This window comes from Acipenser ruthenus, chromosome 11 (assembly GCF_902713425.1).
Source record: "Acipenser ruthenus chromosome 11, fAciRut3.2 maternal haplotype, whole genome shotgun sequence".
NCBI lineage: Eukaryota > Metazoa > Chordata > Actinopteri > Acipenseriformes > Acipenseridae > Acipenser > Acipenser ruthenus.
This window is the reverse complement of record NC_081199.1, coordinates 13,839,838-13,860,184: the sequence shown is the minus strand read 5'-3', so window position 1 is coordinate 13,860,184 and position 20,347 is coordinate 13,839,838. Positions and strand designations below refer to the sequence as shown.

Sequence of the window (20,347 nt, the reverse complement as noted above, 5' to 3'; positions counted from 1 at the left end):
GACCGAGTCATTTTTTACTTCATTTCTTTCATTTTCTGTTATGCAGAGAGAAATAAACGTCGCCGTCTTTCAGCAGTTGATCTCGAGTGGTATACTTTAAAAAAAAAAAAAAAAAACATCTAGAAACACCAACACAACGCAGATATAGAATAGCCGGAGTGTGAGCGCAGGCAGGGAAACAGAGAAGCGGGTTTCAGCTCTTACTAGTCAAGGAGAGACACACACAGACGGGTTACACCATTCAAATCCACGCGTGCAGATGTCGTTTCAGCTCTTGCTGCATCAGATAGCTTCAGCCATTGTGAAGTATTCGAAAATGTTTGAAAGAAAATCATAATATCCAGAGATTCCCTGCAACGTAAAACCGACCTAGGTGATTGGTTCCATGGTGTAATGGTTAGCACTCTGGACTTTGAATCCAGTGATCCGAGTTCAAATCTCGGTGGAACCTTCCGTTTATTTTCATTGTCTTACAAAAACAAATTGAAAATCAGGTTTTTATTTTAAGTGACCAATGTTGTAGACTCCCACTGCTAGCTTTAAAAGCATTAACTGGTGGGACTCGGTTTTACAACCTTCCAACGTACCCATCGGTGCTTGAGTAGATGTCCAATGCGCTATCGATTGCATCACAGAGCCTCTCGAGGGCATTAAGCAAACGTACCTACCAGCAAACTAAGCGCGGCATGGTCCGGAATAATCTGAAAGGGAGAACTACTTCTAGTTCTTGAACAATTAGAAATGGACCACAGCAATTCATTTAATTATGCGGCAGTTTATTATGATTCATTGTCTGTCACTGCTCAGGGCTTGGGGGCTGTTCCGTTTTCGATGCTTCAGCTTTGTTAGCAAAGGAATTCCTGGCCAGCCGTGCAGACCTCCACAGCAGCGTCCCTGGTGGTCTAGTGGTTAGGATTCGGCGCTCTCACCGCCGCGGCCCGGGTTCGATTCCCGGTCAGGGAAGTTACTTTATTGCCCATTAGTATTCCGATTAAAACCATTCTATTACTCTTCATTAATCAGATGTACATATGTCTATTTCTTGGCTGTGGCCCGACTGCATTCAATTAAAAGCACACCCTTGATATTATTACAGGGTCTGTGCACATTGATTCGCAACCCCTTTTGGCATTAACTTCTTTTCAGTCTGCAGAAAAGGATTTTACAATTGCTCCTTACAAGTGAGAGGACAGCTAGGGTTTAACCACCCCCATCTACACAATCACACAGTTAACACAATAAGTACCGACTAAAAAGAGACACAGAATTATTCTATGCAGCCACTCATTCAGTGCTCCAGTGCTGTGACGCGCAGCAAATCGGTAGGTGCGTTCAAGTGCCTGTAACTCAAAAACGGAAATCGGTAGGTGCGTTCAAGTGCCTGTAACTCAAAAACGGAAAGGGCTAGGCACGCAGTCTACATACCAAACGAAAGAGGAGGCTCCGCGATTTCCCCTGATATCTAACATGCCCAGGTGTCATGTTTCTAGAATAAACTATAGCGTCCAGAATACAGTGCTGCCTTCACTTGCTAGGAGACAGCTGTGCGAATTTGTATTTGAAAGTGTATATTCACTTATAAAGATCCAACGTATTTAGTTTTTAAGGGCATGTTTATTAATTTAAATTAGCAATACCGATGTTATTCAAACCGTTTCTAAATATACATGTGTAATACATATATTGTCATGTGTCTTATTATTTCAATGTGAGCAGTTTTTGTGGCGCACGATTGGGTGCTGATAGTGCAGTTCTCCAGACCTGCTGCCAGCTGCCAGTATGAACCAAGAAATGAAACGTCGCATTTTGGATTCGACAGGAAAAATGGATATTGAAGGACTGTGTGCAATCAGAACGGGGAGAACGCCTTGCGGTCCAGGGTTTGTCAGCAGTAGGGGATTTTACACCTGGGAGCTGAGGATGTTACAGCCATTCCTCTCTCGCTTGCTCCGCAGTGGTTCCATGGTGTAATGGTGAGCACTCTGGACTCTGAATCCAGCGATCCGAGTTCAAATCTCGGTGGGACCTGTATTTAACCATAAGTTTTGATCATGTGAACTACCAAATGTCATATGTCTGGACCACAAGGGTACAATCGGTCATATAAAATACAATGCAGATTCCGGTATCTGAGGTCGAAAATGGTTTAATAACAAGTAATGTGTATTTTCAAGTGTTTCTGTTTAATTTCAGAAATGCCCTGCGCTTAATTTTAGTCCGAGATTGTAGTAGAGAATGACAGTAGTAGCGCCAATAATGTCCCTGATACGTTTCATTGCACAGGTCTCTGGCACGCATTTCTTTGTGTGTTGCAGGACGCCGTGGCTAAGATGGTTACAGCGCCTCCCTAGTAAACGGTGTCTTTGGTTATATTTTTTTTTTTCAGCACCTCAACGTTGAGGCTGTGTTTTTGTCACATTTTGTGACTGTTGGGGAGCACCTCCAACACAGACAAATACTTTCCTGTAGTCGCAGGATAAACATTTTTGTCAAAAGAGAACGAGAAAAACTAATAATAATAATATCATAAAAATAAATAAATAAATGAAATAAAAAAAAAAACTGCGACGAGGATACGATTGTAACCGGTATATAGTGCACTAATAATCCTACACCAAAGCTTCTGATCCAGTGCCACGTTTTCACTGCAGCCACTAGAGATGAATGGTGACCGAGTCATTTTTTACTTCATTTCTTTCATTTTCTGTTATGCAGAGAGAAATAAACGTCGCCGTCTTTCAGCAGTTGATCTCGAGTGGTATACTTTAAAAAAAAAAAAAAAAAACATCTAGAAACACCAACACAACGCAGATATAGAATAGCCGGAGTGTGAGCGCAGGCAGGGAAACAGAGAAGCGGGTTTCAGCTCTTACTAATCAAGGAGAGACACACACAGACGGGTTACACCATTCAAATCCACGCGTGCAGATGTCGTTTCAGCTCTTGCTGCATCAGATAGCTTCAGCCATTGTGAAGTATTCGAAAATGTTTGAAAGAAAATCATAATATCCAGAGATTCCCTGCAACGTAAAACCGACATAGGTGATTGGTTCCATGGTGTAATGGTTAGCACTCTGGACTTTGAATCCAGTGATCCGAGTTCAAATCTCGGTGGAACCTTCCGTTTATTTTCATTGTCTTACAAAAACAAATTGAAAATCTGGTTTTTATTTTAAGTGACCAATGTTGTAGACTCCCACTGCTAGCTTTAAAAGCATTAACTGGTGGGACTCGGTTTTACAACCTTCCAACGTACCCATCGGTGCTTGAGTAGATGTCCAATGCGCTATCGATTGCATCACAGAGCCTCTCGAGGGCATTAAGCAAACGTACCTACCAGCAAACTAAGCGCGGCATGGTCCGGAATAATCTGAAAGGGAGAACTACTTCTAGTTCTTGAACAATTAGAAATGGACCACAGCAATTCATTTAATTATGCGGCAGTTTATTATGATTCATTGTCTGTCACTGCTCAGGGCTTGGGGGCTGTTCCGTTTTCGATGCTTCAGCTTTGTTAGCAAAGGAATTCCTGGCCAGCCGTGCAGACCTCCACAGCAGCGTCCCTGGTGGTCTAGTGGTTAGGATTCGGCGCTCTCACCGCCGCGGCCCGGGTTCGATTCCCGGTCAGGGAAGTTACTTTATTGCCCATTAGTATTCCGATTAAAACCATTCTATTACTCTTCATTAATCAGATGTACATATGTCTATTTCTTGGCTGTGGCCCGACTGCATTCAATTAAAAGCACACCCTTGATATTATTACAGGGTCTGTGCACATTGATTCGCAACCCCTTTTGGCATTAACTTCTTTTCAGTCTGCAGAAAAGGATTTTACAATTGCTCCTTACAAGTGAGAGGACAGCTAGGGTTTAACCACCCCCATCTACACAATCACACAGTTAACACAATAAGTACCGACTAAAAAGAGACACAGAATTATTCTATGCAGCCACTCATTCAGTGCTCCAGTGCTGTGACGCGCAGCAAATCGGTAGGTGCGTTCAAGTGCCTGTAACTCAAAAACGGAAATCGGTAGGTGCGTTCAAGTGCCTGTAACTCAAAAACGGAAAGGGCTAGGCACGCAGTCTACATACCAAACGAAAGAGGAGGCTCCGCGATTTCCCCTGATATCTAACATGCCCAGGTGTCATGTTTCTAGAATAAACTATAGCGTCCAGAATACAGTGCTGCCTTCACTTGCTAGGAGACAGCTGTGCGAATTTGTATTTGAAAGTGTATATTCACTTATAAAGATCCAACGTATTTAGTTTTTAAGGGCATGTTTATTAATTTAAATTAGCAATACCGATGTTATTCAAACCGTTTCTAAATATACATGTGTAATACATATATTGTCATGTGTCTTATTATTTCAATGTGAGCAGTTTTTGTGGCGCACGATTGGGTGCTGATAGTGCAGTTCTCCAGACCTGCTGCCAGCTGCCAGTATGAACCAAGAAATGAAACGTCGCATTTTGGATTCGACAGGAAAAATGGATATTGAAGGACTGTGTGCAATCAGAACGGGGAGAACGCCTTGCGGTCCAGGGTTTGTCAGCAGTAGGGGATTTTACACCTGGGAGCTGAGGATGTTACAGCCATTCCTCTCTCGCTTGCTCCGCAGTGGTTCCATGGTGTAATGGTGAGCACTCTGGACTCTGAATCCAGCGATCCGAGTTCAAATCTCGGTGGGACCTGTATTTAACCATAAGTTTTGATCATGTGAACTACCAAATGTCATATGTCTGGACCACAAGGGTACAATCGGTCATATAAAATACAATGCAGATTCCGGTATCTGAGGTCGAAAATGGTTTAATAACAAGTAATGTGTATTTTCAAGTGTTTCTGTTTAATTTCAGAAATGCCCTGCGCTTAATTTTAGTCCGAGATTGTAGTAGAGAATGACAGTAGTAGCGCCAATAATGTCCCTGATACGTTTCATTGCACAGGTCTCTGGCACGCATTTCTTTGTGTGTTGCAGGACGCCGTGGCTAAGATGGTTACAGCGCCTCCCTAGTAAACGGTGTCTTTGGTTATATATTTTTTTTTTCAGCACCTCAACGTTGATGCTGTGTTTTTGTCACATTTTGTGACTGTTGGGGAGCACCTCCAACACAGACAAATACTTTCCTGTAGTCGCAGGATAAACATTTTTGTCAAAAGAGAACGAGAAAAACTAATAATAATAATATCATAAAAATAAATAAATAAATGAAATAAAAAAAAAACTGCGACGAGGATACGATTGTAACCGGTATATAGTGCACTAATAATCCTACACCAAAGCTCCTGATCCAGTGCCACGTTTTCACTGCAGCCACTAGAGATGAATGGTGACCGAGTCATTTTTTACTTCATTTCTTTCATTTTCTGTTATGCAGAGAGAAATAAACGTCGCCGTCTTTCAGCAGTTGATCTCGAGTGGTATACTTTAAAAAAAAAAAAAAAAAAACATCTAGAAACACCAACACAACGCAGATATAGAATAGCCGGAGTGTGAGCGCAGGCAGGGAAACAGAGAAGCGGGTTTCAGCTCTTACTAGTCAAGGAGAGACACACACAGACGGGTTACACCATTCAAATCCACGCGTGCAGATGTCGTTTCAGCTCTTGCTGCATCAGATAGCTTCAGCCATTGTGAAGTATTCGAAAATGTTTGAAAGAAAATCATAATATCCAGAGATTCCCTGCAACGTAAAACCGACATAGGTGATTGGTTCCATGGTGTAATGGTTAGCACTCTGGACTTTGAATCCAGTGATCCGAGTTCAAATCTCGGTGGAACCTTCCGTTTATTTTCATTGTCTTACAAAAACAAATTGAAAATCAGGTTTTTATTTTAAGTGACCAATGTTGTAGACTCCCACTGCTAGCTTTAAAAGCATTAACTGGTGGGACTCGGTTTTACAACCTTCCAACGTACCCATCGGTGCTTGAGTAGATGTCCAATGCGCTATCGATTGCATCACAGAGCCTCTCGAGGGCATTAAGCAAACGTACCTACCAGCAAACTAAGCGCGGCATGGTCCGGAATAATCTGAAAGGGAGAACTACTTCTAGTTCTTGAACAATTAGAAATGGACCACAGCAATTCATTTAATTATGCGGCAGTTTATTATGATTCATTGTCTGTCACTGCTCAGGGCTTGGGGGCTGTTCCGTTTTCGATGCTTCAGCTTTGTTAGCAAAGGAATTCCTGGCCAGCCGTGCAGACCTCCACAGCAGCGTCCCTGGTGGTCTAGTGGTTAGGATTCGGCGCTCTCACCGCCGCGGCCCGGGTTCGATTCCCGGTCAGGGAAGTTACTTTATTGCCCATTAGTATTCCGATTAAAACCATTCTATTACTCTTCATTAATCAGATGTACATATGTCTATTTCTTGGCTGTGGCCCGACTGCATTCAATTAAAAGCACACCCTTGATATTATTACAGGGTCTGTGCACATTGATTCGCAACCCCTTTTGGCATTAACTTCTTTTCAGTCTGCAGAAAAGGATTTTACAATTGCTCCTTACAAGTGAGAGGACAGCTAGGGTTTAACCACCCCCATCTACACAATCACACAGTTAACACAATAAGTACCGACTAAAAAGAGACACAGAATTATTCTATGCAGCCACTCATTCAGTGCTCCAGTGCTGTGACGCGCAGCAAATCGGTAGGTGCGTTCAAGTGCCTGTAACTCAAAAACGGAAATCGGTAGGTGCGTTCAAGTGCCTGTAACTCAAAAACGGAAAGGGCTAGGCACGCAGTCTACATACCAAACGAAAGAGGAGGCTCCGCGATTTCCCCTGATATCTAACATGCCCAGGTGTCATGTTTCTAGAATAAACTATAGCGTCCAGAATACAGTGCTGCCTTCACTTGCTAGGAGACAGCTGTGCGAATTTGTATTTGAAAGTGTATATTCACTTATAAAGATCCAACGTATTTAGTTTTTAAGGGCATGTTTATTAATTTAAATTAGCAATACCGATGTTATTCAAACCGTTTCTAAATATACATGTGTAATACATATATTGTCATGTGTCTTATTATTTCAATGTGAGCAGTTTTTGTGGCGCACGATTGGGTGCTGATAGTGCAGTTCTCCAGACCTGCTGCCAGCTGCCAGTATGAACCAAGAAATGAAACGTCGCATTTTGGATTCGACAGGAAAAATGGATATTGAAGGACTGTGTGCAATCAGAACGGGGAGAACGCCTTGCGGTCCAGGGTTTGTCAGCAGTAGGGGATTTTACACCTGGGAGCTGAGGATGTTACAGCCATTCCTCTCTCGCTTGCTCCGCAGTGGTTCCATGGTGTAATGGTGAGCACTCTGGACTCTGAATCCAGCGATCCGAGTTCAAATCTCGGTGGGACCTGTATTTAACCATAAGTTTTGATCATGTGAACTACCAAATGTCATATGTCTGGACCACAAGGGTACAATCGGTCATATAAAATACAATGCAGATTCCGGTATCTGAGGTCGAAAATGGTTTAATAACAAGTAATGTGTATTTTCAAGTGTTTCTGTTTAATTTCAGAAATGCCCTGCGCTTAATTTTAGTCCGAGATTGTAGTAGAGAATGACAGTAGTAGCGCCAATAATGTCCCTGATACGTTTCATTGCACAGGTCTCTGGCACGCATTTCTTTGTGTGTTGCAGGACGCCGTGGCTAAGATGGTTACAGCGCCTCCCTAGTAAACGGTGTCTTTGGTTATATATTTTTTTTTTCAGCACCTCAACGTTGATGCTGTGTTTTTGTCACATTTTGTGACTGTTGGGGAGCACCTCCAACACAGACAAATACTTTCCTGTAGTCGCAGGATAAACATTTTTGTCAAAAGAGAACGAGAAAAACTAATAATAATAATATCATAAAAATAAATAAATAAATGAAATAAAAAAAAAAACTGCGACGAGGATACGATTGTAACCGGTATATAGTGCACTAATAATCCTACACCAAAGCTCCTGATCCAGTGCCACGTTTTCACTGCAGCCACTAGAGATGAATGGTGACCGAGTCATTTTTTACTTCATTTCTTTCATTTTCTGTTATGCAGAGAGAAATAAACGTCGCCGTCTTTCAGCAGTTGATCTCGAGTGGTATACTTTAAAAAAAAAAAAAAAAAACATCTAGAAACACCAACACAACGCAGATATAGAATAGCCGGAGTGTGAGCGCAGGCAGGGAAACAGAGAAGCGGGTTTCAGCTCTTACTAGTCAAGGAGAGACACACACAGACGGGTTACACCATTCAAATCCACGCGTGCAGATGTCGTTTCAGCTCTTGCTGCATCAGATAGCTTCAGCCATTGTGAAGTATTCGAAAATGTTTGAAAGAAAATCATAATATCCAGAGATTCCCTGCAACGTAAAACCGACATAGGTGATTGGTTCCATGGTGTAATGGTTAGCACTCTGGACTTTGAATCCAGTGATCCGAGTTCAAATCTCGGTGGAACCTTCCGTTTATTTTCATTGTCTTACAAAAACAAATTGAAAATCAGGTTTTTATTTTAAGTGACCAATGTTGTAGACTCCCACTGCTAGCTTTAAAAGCATTAACTGGTGGGACTCGGTTTTACAACCTTCCAACGTACCCATCGGTGCTTGAGTAGATGTCCAATGCGCTATCGATTGCATCACAGAGCCTCTCGAGGGCATTAAGCAAACGTACCTACCAGCAAACTAAGCGCGGCATGGTCCGGAATAATCTGAAAGGGAGAACTACTTCTAGTTCTTGAACAATTAGAAATGGACCACAGCAATTCATTTAATTATGCGGCAGTTTATTATGATTCATTGTCTGTCACTGCTCAGGGCTTGGGGGCTGTTCCGTTTTCGATGCTTCAGCTTTGTTAGCAAAGGAATTCCTGGCCAGCCGTGCAGACCTCCACAGCAGCGTCCCTGGTGGTCTAGTGGTTAGGATTCGGCGCTCTCACCGCCGCGCCCCGGGTTCGATTCCCGGTCAGGGAAGTTACTTTATTGCCCATTAGTATTCCGATTAAAACCATTCTATTACTCTTCATTAATCAGATGTACATATGTCTATTTCTTGGCTGTGGCCCGACTGCATTCAATTAAAAGCACACCCTTGATATTATTACAGGGTCTGTGCACATTGATTCGCAACCCCTTTTGGCATTAACTTCTTTTCAGTCTGCAGAAAAGGATTTTACAATTGCTCCTTACAAGTGAGAGGACAGCTAGGGTTTAACCACCCCCATCTACACAATCACACAGTTAACACAATAAGTACCGACTAAAAAGAGACACAGAATTATTCTATGCAGCCACTCATTCAGTGCTCCAGTGCTGTGACGCGCAGCAAATCGGTAGGTGCGTTCAAGTGCCTGTAACTCAAAAACGGAAATCGGTAGGTGCGTTCAAGTGCCTGTAACTCAAAAACGGAAAGGGCTAGGCACGCAGTCTACATACCAAACGAAAGAGGAGGCTCCGCGATTTCCCCTGATATCTAACATGCCCAGGTGTCATGTTTCTAGAATAAACTATAGCGTCCAGAATACAGTGCTGCCTTCACTTGCTAGGAGACAGCTGTGCGAATTTGTATTTGAAAGTGTATATTCACTTATAAAGATCCAACGTATTTAGTTTTTAAGGGCATGTTTATTAATTTAAATTAGCAATACCGATGTTATTCAAACCGTTTCTAAATATACATGTGTAATACATATATTGTCATGTGTCTTATTATTTCAATGTGAGCAGTTTTTGTGGCGCACGATTGGGTGCTGATAGTGCAGTTCTCCAGACCTGCTGCCAGCTGCCAGTATGAACCAAGAAATGAAACTTCGCATTTTGGATTCGACAGGAAAAATGGATATTGAAGGACTGTGTGCAATCAGAACGGGGAGAACGCCTTGCGGTCCAGGGTTTGTCAGCAGTAGGGGATTTTACACCTGGGAGCTGAGGATGTTACAGCCATTCCTCTCTCGCTTGCTCCGCAGTGGTTCCATGGTGTAATGGTGAGCACTCTGGACTCTGAATCCAGCGATCCGAGTTCAAATCTCGGTGGGACCTGTATTTAACCATAAGTTTTGATCATGTGAACTACCAAATGTCATATGTCTGGACCACAAGTGTACAATCGGTCATATAAAATACAATGCAGATTCCGGTATCTGAGGTCGAAAATGGTTTAATAACAAGTAATGTGTATTTTCAAGTGTTTCTGTTTAATTTCAGAAATGCCCTGCGCTTAATTTTAGTCCGAGATTGTAGTAGAGAATGACAGTAGTAGCGCCAATAATGTCCCTGATACGTTTCATTGCATAGGTCTCTGGCACGCATTTCTTTGTGTGTTGCAGGACGCCGTGGCTAAGATGGTTACAGCGCCTCCCTAGTAAACGGTGTCTTTGGTTATATTTTTTTTTTTCAGCACCTCAACGTTGAGGCTGTGTTTTTGTCACATTTTGTGACTGTTGGGGAGCACCTCCAACACAGACAAATACTTTCCTGTAGTCGCAGGATAAACATTTTTGTCAAAAGAGAACGAGAAAAACTAATAATAATAATATCATAAAAATAAATAAATAAATGAAATAAAAAAAAACTGCGACGAGGATACGATTGTAACCGGTATATAGTGCACTAATAATCCTACACCAAAGCTCCTGATCCAGTGCCACGTTTTCACTGCAGCCACTAGAGATGAATGGTGACCGAGTCATTTTTTACTTCATTTCTTTCATTTTCTGTTATGCAGAGAGAAATGAACGTCGCCGTCTTTCAGCAGTTGATCTCGAGTGGTATACTTTAAAAAAAAAAAAAAAAAAACATCTAGAAACACCAACACAACGCAGATATAGAATAGCCGGAGTGTGAGCGCAGGCAGGGAAACAGAGAAGCGGGTTTCAGCTCTTACTAGTCAAGGAGAGACACACACAGACGGGTTACACCATTCAAATCCACGCGTGCAGATGTCGTTTCAGCTCTTGCTGCATCAGATAGCTTCAGCCATTGTGAAGTATTCGAAAATGTTTGAAAGAAAATCATAATATCCAGAGATTCCCTGCAACGTAAAACCGACCTAGGTGATTGGTTCCATGGTGTAATGGTTAGCACTCTGGACTTTGAATCCAGTGATCCGAGTTCAAATCTCGGTGGAACCTTCCGTTTATTTTCATTGTCTTACAAAAACAAATTGAAAATCAGGTTTTTATTTTAAGTGACCAATGTTGTAGACTCCCACTGCTAGCTTTAAAAGCATTAACTGGTGGGACTCGGTTTTACAACCTTCCAACGTACCCATCGGTGCTTGAGTAGATGTCCAATGCGCTATCGATTGCATCACAGAGCCTCTCGAGGGCATTAAGCAAACGTACCTACCAGCAAACTAAGCGCGGCATGGTCCGGAATAATCTGAAAGGGAGAACTACTTCTAGTTCTTGAACAATTAGAAATGGACCACAGCAATTCATTTAATTATGCGGCAGTTTATTATGATTCATTGTCTGTCACTGCTCAGGGCTTGGGGGCTGTTCCGTTTTCGATGCTTCAGCTTTGTTAGCAAAGGAATTCCTGGCCAGCCGTGCAGACCTCCACAGCAGCGTCCCTGGTGGTCTAGTGGTTAGGATTCGGCGCTCTCACCGCCGCGGCCCGGGTTCGATTCCCGGTCAGGGAAGTTACTTTATTGCCCATTAGTATTCCGATTAAAACCATTCTATTACTCTTCATTAATCAGATGTACATATGTCTATTTCTTGGCTGTGGCCCGACTGCATTCAATTAAAAGCACACCCTTGATATTATTACAGGGTCTGTGCACATTGATTCGCAACCCCTTTTGGCATTAACTTCTTTTCAGTCTGCAGAAAAGGATTTTACAATTGCTCCTTACAAGTGAGAGGACAGCTAGGGTTTAACCACCCCCATCTACACAATCACACAGTTAACACAATAAGTACCGACTAAAAAGAGACACAGAATTATTCTATGCAGCCACTCATTCAGTGCTCCAGTGCTGTGACGCGCAGCAAATCGGTAGGTGCGTTCAAGTGCCTGTAACTCAGAAACGGAAATCGGTAGGTGCGTTCAAGTGCCTGTAACTCAAAAACGGAAAGGGCTAGGCACGCAGTCTACATACCAAACGAAAGAGGAGGCTCCGCGATTTCCCCTGATATCTAACATGCCCAGGTGTCATGTTTCTAGAATAAACTATAGCGTCCAGAATACAGTGCTGCCTTCACTTGCTAGGAGACAGCTGTGCGAATTTGTATTTGAAAGTGTATATTCACTTATAAAGATCCAACGTATTTAGTTTTTAAGGGCATGTTTATTAATTTAAATTAGCAATACCGATGTTATTCAAACCGTTTCTAAATATACATGTGTAATACATATATTGTCATGTGTCTTATTATTTCAATGTGAGCAGTTTTTGTGGCGCACGATTGGGTGCTGATAGTGCAGTTCTCCAGACCTGCTGCCAGCTGCCAGTATGAACCAAGAAATGAAACGTCGCATTTTGGATTCGACAGGAAAAATGGATATTGAAGGACTGTGTGCAATCAGAACGGGGAGAACGCCTTGCGGTCCAGGGTTTGTCAGCAGTAGGGGATTTTACACCTGGGAGCTGAGGATGTTACAGCCATTCCTCTCTCGCTTGCTCCGCAGTGGTTCCATGGTGTAATGGTGAGCACTCTGGACTCTGAATCCAGCGATCCGAGTTCAAATCTCGGTGGGACCTGTATTTAACCATAAGTTTTGATCATGTGAACTACCAAATGTCATATGTCTGGACCACAAGTGTACAATCGGTCATATAAAATACAATGCAGATTCCGGTATCTGAGGTCGAAAATGGTTTAATAACAAGTAATGTGTATTTTCAAGTGTTTCTGTTTAATTTCAGAAATGCCCTGCGCTTAATTTTAGTCCGAGATTGTAGTAGAGAATGACAGTAGTAGCGCCAATAATGTCCCTGATACGTTTCATTGCACAGGTCTCTGGCACGCATTTCTTTGTGTGTTGCAGGACGCCGTGGCTAAGATGGTTACAGCGCCTCCCTAGTAAACGGTGTCTTTGGTTATATTTTTTTTTTTCAGCACCTCAACGTTGAGGCTGTGTTTTTGTCACATTTTGTGACTGTTGGGGAGCACCTCCAACACAGACAAATACTTTCCTGTAGTCGCAGGATAAACATTTTTGTCAAAAGAGAACGAGAAAAACTAATAATAATAATATCATAAAGATAAATAAATAAATGAAATAAAAAAAAAAACTGCGACGAGGATACGATTGTAACCGGTATATAGTGCACTAATAATCCTACACCAAAGCTCCTGATCCAGTGCCACGTTTTCACTGCAGCCACTAGAGATGAATGGTGACCGAGTCATTTTTTACTTCATTTCTTTCATTTTCTGTTATGCAGAGAGAAATAAACGTCGCCGTCTTTCAGCAGTTGATCTCGAGTGGTATACTTTAAAAAAAAAAAAAAAAAACATCTAGAAACACCAACACAACGCAGATATAGAATAGCCGGAGTGTGAGCGCAGGCAGGGAAACAGAGAAGCGGGTTTCAGCTCTTACTAATCAAGGAGAGACACACACAGACGGGTTACACCATTCAAATCCACGCGTGCAGATGTCGTTTCAGCTCTTGCTGCATCAGATAGCTTCAGCCATTGTGAAGTATTCGAAAATGTTTGAAAGAAAATCATAATATCCAGAGATTCCCTGCAACGTAAAACCGACATAGGTGATTGGTTCCATGGTGTAATGGTTAGCACTCTGGACTTTGAATCCAGTGATCCGAGTTCAAATCTCGGTGGAACCTTCCGTTTATTTTCATTGTCTTACAAAAACAAATTGAAAATCAGGTTTTTATTTTAAGTGACCAATGTTGTAGACTCCCACTGCTAGCTTTAAAAGCATTAACTGGTGGGACTCGGTTTTACAACCTTCCAACGTACCCATCGGTGCTTGAGTAGATGTCCAATGCGCTATCGATTGCATCACAGAGCCTCTCGAGGGCATTAAGCAAACGTACCTACCAGCAAACTAAGCGCGGCATGGTCCGGAATAATCTGAAAGGGAGAACTACTTCTAGTTCTTGAACAATTAGAAATGGACCACAGCAATTCATTTAATTATGCGGCAGTTTATTATGATTCATTGTCTGTCACTGCTCAGGGCTTGGGGGCTGTTCCGTTTTCGATGCTTCAGCTTTGTTAGCAAAGGAATTCCTGGCCAGCCGTGCAGACCTCCACAGCAGCGTCCCTGGTGGTCTAGTGGTTAGGATTCGGCGCTCTCACCGCCGCGCCCCGGGTTCGATTCCCGGTCAGGGAAGTTACTTTATTGCCCATTAGTATTCCGATTAAAACCATTCTATTACTCTTCATTAATCAGATGTACATATGTCTATTTCTTGGCTGTGGCCCGACTGCATTCAATTAAAAGCACACCCTTGATATTATTACAGGGTCTGTGCACATTGATTCGCAACCCCTTTTGGCATTAACTTCTTTTCAGTCTGCAGAAAAGGATTTTACAATTGCTCCTTACAAGTGAGAGGACAGCTAGGGTTTAACCACCCCCATCTACACAATCACACAGTTAACACAATAAGTACCGACTAAAAAGAGACACAGAATTATTCTATGCAGCCACTCATTCAGTGCTCCAGTGCTGTGACGCGCAGCAAATCGGTAGGTGCGTTCAAGTGCCTGTAACTCAGAAACGGAAATCGGTAGGTGCGTTCAAGTGCCTGTAACTCAAAAACGGAAAGGGCTAGGCACGCAGTCTACATACCAAACGAAAGAGGAGGCTCCGCGATTTCCCCTGATATCTAACATGCCCAGGTGTCATGTTTCTAGAATAAACTATAGCGTCCAGAATACAGTGCTGCCTTCACTTGCTAGGAGACAGCTGTGCGAATTTGTATTTGAAAGTGTATATTCACTTATAAAGATCCAACGTATTTAGTTTTTAAGGGCATGTTTATTAATTTAAATTAGCAATACCGATGTTATTCAAACCGTTTCTAAATATACATGTGTAATACATATATTGTCATGTGTCTTATTATTTCAATGTGAGCAGTTTTTGTGGCGCACGATTGGGTGCTGATAGTGCAGTTCTCCAGACCTGCTGCCAGCTGCCAGTATGAACCAAGAAATGAAACGTCGCATTTTGGATTCGACAGGAAAAATGGATATTGAAGGACTGTGTGCAATCAGAACGGGGAGAACGCCTTGCGGTCCAGGGTTTGTCAGCAGTAGGGGATTTTACACCTGGGAGCTGAGGATGTTACAGCCATTCCTCTCTCGCTTGCTCCGCAGTGGTTCCATGGTGTAATGGTGAGCACTCTGGACTCTGAATCCAGCGATCCGAGTTCAAATCTCGGTGGGACCTGTATTTAACCATAAGTTTTGATCATGTGAACTACCAAATGTCATATGTCTGGACCACAAGTGTACAATCGGTCATATAAAATACAATGCAGATTCCGGTATCTGAGGTCGAAAATGGTTTAATAACAAGTAATGTGTATTTTCAAGTGTTTCTGTTTAATTTCAGAAATGCCCTGCGCTTAATTTTAGTCCGAGATTGTAGTAGAGAATGACAGTAGTAGCGCCAATAATGTCCCTGATACGTTTCATTGCATAGGTCTCTGGCACGCATTTCTTTGTGTGTTGCAGGACGCCGTGGCTAAGATGGTTACAGCGCCTCCCTAGTAAACGGTGTCTTTGGTTATATTTTTTTTTTTCAGCACCTCAACGTTGAGGCTGTGTTTTTGTCACATTTTGTGACTGTTGGGGAGCACCTCCAACACAGACAAATACTTTCCTGTAGTCGCAGGATAAACATTTTTGTCAAAAGAGAACGAGAAAAACTAATAATAATAATATCATAAAAATAAATAAATAAATGAAATAAAAAAAAACTGCGACGAGGATACGATTGTAACCGGTATATAGTGCACTAATAATCCTACACCAAAGCTCCTGATCCAGTGCCACGTTTTCACTGCAGCCACTAGAGATGAATGGTGACCGAGTCATTTTTTACTTCATTTCTTTCATTTTCTGTTATGCAGAGAGAAATGAACGTCGCCGTCTTTCAGCAGTTGATCTCGAGTGGTATACTTTAAAAAAAAAAAAAAAAAAACATCTAGAAACACCAACACAACGCAGATATAGAATAGCCGGAGTGTGAGCGCAGGCAGGGAAACAGAGAAGCGGGTTTCAGCTCTTACTAGTCAAGGAGAGACACACACAGACGGGTTACACCATTCAAATCCACGCGTGCAGATGTCGTTTCAGCTCTTGCTGCATCAGATAGCTTCAGCCATTGTGAAGTATTCGAAAATGTTTGAAAGAAAATCATAATATCCAGAGATTCCCTGCAACGTAAAACCGACCTAGGTGATTGGTTCCATGGTGTAATGGTTAGCACTCTGGACTTTGAATCCAGTGATCCGAGTTCAAATCTCGGTGGAACCTTCCGTTTATTTTCATTGTCTTACAAAAACAAATTGAAAATCAGGTTTTTATTTTAAGTGACCAATGTTGTAGACTCCCACTGCTAGCTTTAAAAGCATTAACTGGTGGGACTCGGTTTTACAACCTTCCAACGTACCCATCGGTGCTTGAGTAGATGTCCAATGCGCTATCGATTGCATCACAGAGCCTCTCGAGGGCATTAAGCAAACGTACCTACCAGCAAACTAAGCGCGGCATGGTCCGGAATAATCTGAAAGGGAGAACTACTTCTAGTTCTTGAACAATTAGAAATGGACCACAGCAATTCATTTAATTATGCGGCAGTTTATTATGATTCATTGTCTGTCACTGCTCAGGGCTTGGGGGCTGTTCCGTTTTCGATGCTTCAGCTTTGTTAGCAAAGGAATTCCTGGCCAGCCGTGCAGACCTCCACAGCAGCGTCCCTGGTGGTCTAGTGGTTAGGATTCGGCGCTCTCACCGCCGCGCCCCGGGTTCGATTCCCGGTCAGGGAAGTTACTTTATTGCCCATTAGTATTCCGATTAAAACCATTCTATTACTCTTCATTAATCAGATGTACATATGTCTATTTCTTGGCTGTGGCCCGACTGCATTCAATTAAAAGCACACCCTTGATATTATTACAGGGTCTGTGCACATTGATTCGCAACCCCTTTTGGCATTAACTTCTTTTCAGTCTGCAGAAAAGGATTTTACAATTGCTCCTTACAAGTGAGAGGACAGCTAGGGTTTAACCACCCCCATCTACACAATCACACAGTTAACACAATAAGTACCGACTAAAAAGAGACACAGAATTATTCTATGCAGCCACTCATTCAGTGCTCCAGTGCTGTGACGCGCAGCAAATCGGTAGGTGCGTTCAAGTGCCTGTAACTCAAAAACGGAAATCGGTAGGTGCGTTCAAGTGCCTGTAACTCAAAAACGGAAAGGGCTAGGCACGCAGTCTACATACCAAACGAAAGAGGAGGCTCCGCGATTTCCCCTGATATCTAACATGCCCAGGTGTCATGTTTCTAGAATAAACTATAGCGTCCAGAATACAGTGCTGCCTTCACTTGCTAGGAGACAGCTGTGCGAATTTGTATTTGAAAGTGTATATTCACTTATAAAGATCCAACGTATTTAGTTTTTAAGGGCATGTTTATTAATTTAAATTAGCAATACCGATGTTATTCAAACCGTTTCTAAATATACATGTGTAATACATATATTGTCATGTGTCTTATTATTTCAATGTGAGCAGTTTTTGTGGCGCACGATTGGGTGCTGATAGTGCAGTTCTCCAGACCTGCTGCCAGCTGCCAGTATGAACCAAGAAATGAAACGTCGCATTTTGGATTCGACAGGAAAAATGGATATTGAAGGACTGTGTGCAATCAGAACGGGGAGAACGCCTTGCGGTCCAGGGTTTGTCAGCAGTAGGGGATTTTACACCTGGGAGCTGAGGATGTTACAGCCATTCCTCTCTCGCTTGCTCCGCAGTGGTTCCATGGTGTAATGGTGAGCACTCTGGACTCTGAATCCAGCGATCCGAGTTCAAATCTCGGTGGGACCTGTATTTAACCATAAGTTTTGATCATGTGAACTACCAAATGTCATATGTCTGGACCACAAGTGTACAATCGGTCATATAAAATACAATGCAGATTCCGGTATCTGAGGTCGAAAATGGTTTAATAACAAGTAATGTGTATTTTCAAGTGTTTCTGTTTAATTTCAGAAATGCCCTGCGCTTAATTTTAGTCCGAGATTGTAGTAGAGAATGACAGTAGTAGCGCCAATAATGTCCCTGATACGTTTCATTGCATAGGTCTCTGGCACGCATTTCTTTGTGTGTTGCAGGACGCCGTGGCTAAGATGGTTACAGCGCCTCCCTAGTAAACGGTGTCTTTGGTTATATTTTTTTTTTTCAGCACCTCAACGTTGAGGCTGTGTTTTTGTCACATTTTGTGACTGTTGGGGAGCACCTCCAACACAGACAAATACTTTCCTGTAGTCGCAGGATAAACATTTTTGTCAAAAGAGAACGAGAAAAACTAATAATAATAATATCATAAAAATAAATAAATAAATGAAATAAAAAAAAACTGCGACGAGGATACGATTGTAACCGGTATATAGTGCACTAATAATCCTACACCAAAGCTCCTGATCCAGTGCCACGTTTTCACTGCAGCCACTAGAGATGAATGGTGACCGAGTCATTTTTTACTTCATTTCTTTCATTTTCTGTTATGCAGAGAGAAATGAACGTCGCCGTCTTTCAGCAGTTGATCTCGAGTGGTATACTTTAAAAAAAAAAAAAAAAAAAACATCTAGAAACACCAACACAACGCAGATATAGAATAGCCGGAGTGTGAGCGCAGGCAGGGAAACAGAGAAGCGGGTTTCAGCTCTTACTAGTCAAGGAGAGACACACACAGACGGGTTACACCATTCAAATCCACGCGTGCAGATGTCGTTTCAGCTCTTGCTGCATCAGATAGCTTCAGCCATTGTGAAGTATTCGAAAATGTTTGAAAGAAAATCATAATATCCAGAGATTCCCTGCAACGTAAAACCGACCTAGGTGATTGGTTCCATGGTGTAATGGTTAGCACTCTGGACTTTGAATCCAGTGATCCGAGTTCAAATCTCGGTGGAACCTTCCGTTTATTTTCATTGTCTTACAAAAACAAATTGAAAATCAGGTTTTTATTTTAAGTGACCAATGTTGTAGACTCCCACTGCTAGCTTTAAAAGCATTAACTGGTGGGACTCGGTTTTACAACCTTCCAACGTACCCATCGGTGCTTGAGTAGATGTCCAATGCGCTATCGATTGCATCACAGAGCCTCTCGAGGGCATTAAGCAAACGTACCTACCAGCAAACTAAGCGCGGCATGGTCCGGAATAATCTGAAAGGGAGAACTACTTCTAGTTCTTGAACAATTAGAAATGGACCACAGCAATTCATTTAATTATGCGGCAGTTTATTATGATTCATTGTCTGTCACTGCTCAGGGCTTGGGGGCTGTTCCGTTTTCGATGCTTCAGCTTTGTTAGCAAAGGAATTCCTGGCCAGCCGTGCAGACCTCCACAGCAGCGTCCCTGGTGGTCTAGTGGTTAGGATTCGGCGCTCTCACCGCCGCGGCCCGGGTTCGATTCCCGGTCAGGGAAGTTACTTTATTGCCCATTAGTATTCCGATTAAAACCATTCTATTACTCTTCATTAATCAGATGTACATATGTCTATTTCTTGGCTGTGGCCCGACTGCATTCAATTAAAAGCACACCCTTGATATTATTACAGGGTCTGTGCACATTGATTCGCAACCCCTTTTGGCATTAACTTCTTTTCAGTCTGCAGAAAAGGATTTTACAATTGCTCCTTACAAGTGAGAGGACAGCTAGGGTTTAACCACCCCCATCTACACAATCACACAGTTAACACAATAAGTACCGACTAAAAAGAGACACAGAATTATTCTATGCAGCCACTCATTCAGTGCTCCAGTGCTGTGACGCGCAGCAAATCGGTAGGTGCGTTCAAGTGCCTGTAACTCAAAAACGGAAATCGGTAGGTGCGTTCAAGTGCCTGTAACTCAAAAACGGAAAGGGCTAGGCACGCAGTCTACATACCAAACGAAAGAGGAGGCTCCGCGATTTCCCCTGATATCTAACATGCCCAGGTGTCATGTTTCTAGAATAAACTATAGCGTCCAGAATACAGTGCTGCCTTCACTTGCTAGGAGACAGCTGTGCGAATTTGTATTTGAAAGTGTATATTCACTTATAAAGATCCAACGTATTTAGTTTTTAAGGGCATGTTTATTAATTTAAATTAGCAATACCGATGTTATTCAAACCGTTTCTAAATA

The 20,347-nt window shown here is 42.4% G+C and overlaps 23 non-coding genes across 23 annotated transcripts; all 23 read left to right on the top strand.

Moving 5' to 3' along the window:
- Positions 1 to 379: 379 nt before the first annotated feature.
- On the top strand, positions 380 to 451 carry trnaq-uug (transfer RNA glutamine (anticodon UUG)). The gene has a single exon. It is a non-coding gene; the product is annotated as a tRNA-Gln (tRNA).
- Positions 452 to 891: 440 nt separating this feature from the next.
- Positions 892 to 963, top strand: trnae-cuc (transfer RNA glutamic acid (anticodon CUC)). The gene has a single exon. It is a non-coding gene; the product is annotated as a tRNA-Glu (tRNA).
- Positions 964 to 1,956: 993 nt separating this feature from the next.
- trnaq-cug (transfer RNA glutamine (anticodon CUG)) lies at positions 1,957 to 2,028 on the top strand. The gene has a single exon. It is a non-coding gene; the product is annotated as a tRNA-Gln (tRNA).
- Positions 2,029 to 3,048: 1,020 nt separating this feature from the next.
- trnaq-uug (transfer RNA glutamine (anticodon UUG)) lies at positions 3,049 to 3,120 on the top strand. Its single transcript has one exon. It is a non-coding gene; the product is annotated as a tRNA-Gln (tRNA).
- A 440-nt stretch (positions 3,121 to 3,560) lies between these two features.
- Positions 3,561 to 3,632, top strand: trnae-cuc (transfer RNA glutamic acid (anticodon CUC)). Its single transcript has one exon. It is a non-coding gene; the product is annotated as a tRNA-Glu (tRNA).
- Positions 3,633 to 4,625: 993 nt separating this feature from the next.
- trnaq-cug (transfer RNA glutamine (anticodon CUG)) lies at positions 4,626 to 4,697 on the top strand. The gene has a single exon. It is a non-coding gene; the product is annotated as a tRNA-Gln (tRNA).
- Positions 4,698 to 5,718: 1,021 nt separating this feature from the next.
- Positions 5,719 to 5,790, top strand: trnaq-uug (transfer RNA glutamine (anticodon UUG)). Its single transcript has one exon. It is a non-coding gene; the product is annotated as a tRNA-Gln (tRNA).
- A 440-nt stretch (positions 5,791 to 6,230) lies between these two features.
- trnae-cuc (transfer RNA glutamic acid (anticodon CUC)) lies at positions 6,231 to 6,302 on the top strand. Its single transcript has one exon. It is a non-coding gene; the product is annotated as a tRNA-Glu (tRNA).
- Positions 6,303 to 7,295: 993 nt separating this feature from the next.
- Positions 7,296 to 7,367, top strand: trnaq-cug (transfer RNA glutamine (anticodon CUG)). Its single transcript has one exon. It is a non-coding gene; the product is annotated as a tRNA-Gln (tRNA).
- Positions 7,368 to 8,388: 1,021 nt separating this feature from the next.
- trnaq-uug (transfer RNA glutamine (anticodon UUG)) lies at positions 8,389 to 8,460 on the top strand. The gene has a single exon. It is a non-coding gene; the product is annotated as a tRNA-Gln (tRNA).
- Positions 8,461 to 8,900: 440 nt separating this feature from the next.
- On the top strand, positions 8,901 to 8,972 carry trnae-cuc (transfer RNA glutamic acid (anticodon CUC)). Its single transcript has one exon. It is a non-coding gene; the product is annotated as a tRNA-Glu (tRNA).
- Positions 8,973 to 9,965: 993 nt separating this feature from the next.
- On the top strand, positions 9,966 to 10,037 carry trnaq-cug (transfer RNA glutamine (anticodon CUG)). The gene has a single exon. It is a non-coding gene; the product is annotated as a tRNA-Gln (tRNA).
- Positions 10,038 to 11,056: 1,019 nt separating this feature from the next.
- trnaq-uug (transfer RNA glutamine (anticodon UUG)) lies at positions 11,057 to 11,128 on the top strand. Its single transcript has one exon. It is a non-coding gene; the product is annotated as a tRNA-Gln (tRNA).
- A 440-nt stretch (positions 11,129 to 11,568) lies between these two features.
- On the top strand, positions 11,569 to 11,640 carry trnae-cuc (transfer RNA glutamic acid (anticodon CUC)). The gene has a single exon. It is a non-coding gene; the product is annotated as a tRNA-Glu (tRNA).
- A 993-nt stretch (positions 11,641 to 12,633) lies between these two features.
- Positions 12,634 to 12,705, top strand: trnaq-cug (transfer RNA glutamine (anticodon CUG)). The gene has a single exon. It is a non-coding gene; the product is annotated as a tRNA-Gln (tRNA).
- A 1,020-nt stretch (positions 12,706 to 13,725) lies between these two features.
- Positions 13,726 to 13,797, top strand: trnaq-uug (transfer RNA glutamine (anticodon UUG)). Its single transcript has one exon. It is a non-coding gene; the product is annotated as a tRNA-Gln (tRNA).
- A 440-nt stretch (positions 13,798 to 14,237) lies between these two features.
- On the top strand, positions 14,238 to 14,309 carry trnae-cuc (transfer RNA glutamic acid (anticodon CUC)). The gene has a single exon. It is a non-coding gene; the product is annotated as a tRNA-Glu (tRNA).
- A 993-nt stretch (positions 14,310 to 15,302) lies between these two features.
- Positions 15,303 to 15,374, top strand: trnaq-cug (transfer RNA glutamine (anticodon CUG)). The gene has a single exon. It is a non-coding gene; the product is annotated as a tRNA-Gln (tRNA).
- Positions 15,375 to 16,393: 1,019 nt separating this feature from the next.
- On the top strand, positions 16,394 to 16,465 carry trnaq-uug (transfer RNA glutamine (anticodon UUG)). The gene has a single exon. It is a non-coding gene; the product is annotated as a tRNA-Gln (tRNA).
- A 440-nt stretch (positions 16,466 to 16,905) lies between these two features.
- Positions 16,906 to 16,977, top strand: trnae-cuc (transfer RNA glutamic acid (anticodon CUC)). Its single transcript has one exon. It is a non-coding gene; the product is annotated as a tRNA-Glu (tRNA).
- Positions 16,978 to 17,970: 993 nt separating this feature from the next.
- On the top strand, positions 17,971 to 18,042 carry trnaq-cug (transfer RNA glutamine (anticodon CUG)). The gene has a single exon. It is a non-coding gene; the product is annotated as a tRNA-Gln (tRNA).
- Positions 18,043 to 19,062: 1,020 nt separating this feature from the next.
- On the top strand, positions 19,063 to 19,134 carry trnaq-uug (transfer RNA glutamine (anticodon UUG)). The gene has a single exon. It is a non-coding gene; the product is annotated as a tRNA-Gln (tRNA).
- Positions 19,135 to 19,574: 440 nt separating this feature from the next.
- Positions 19,575 to 19,646, top strand: trnae-cuc (transfer RNA glutamic acid (anticodon CUC)). The gene has a single exon. It is a non-coding gene; the product is annotated as a tRNA-Glu (tRNA).
- Positions 19,647 to 20,347: the final 701 nt, after the last annotated feature.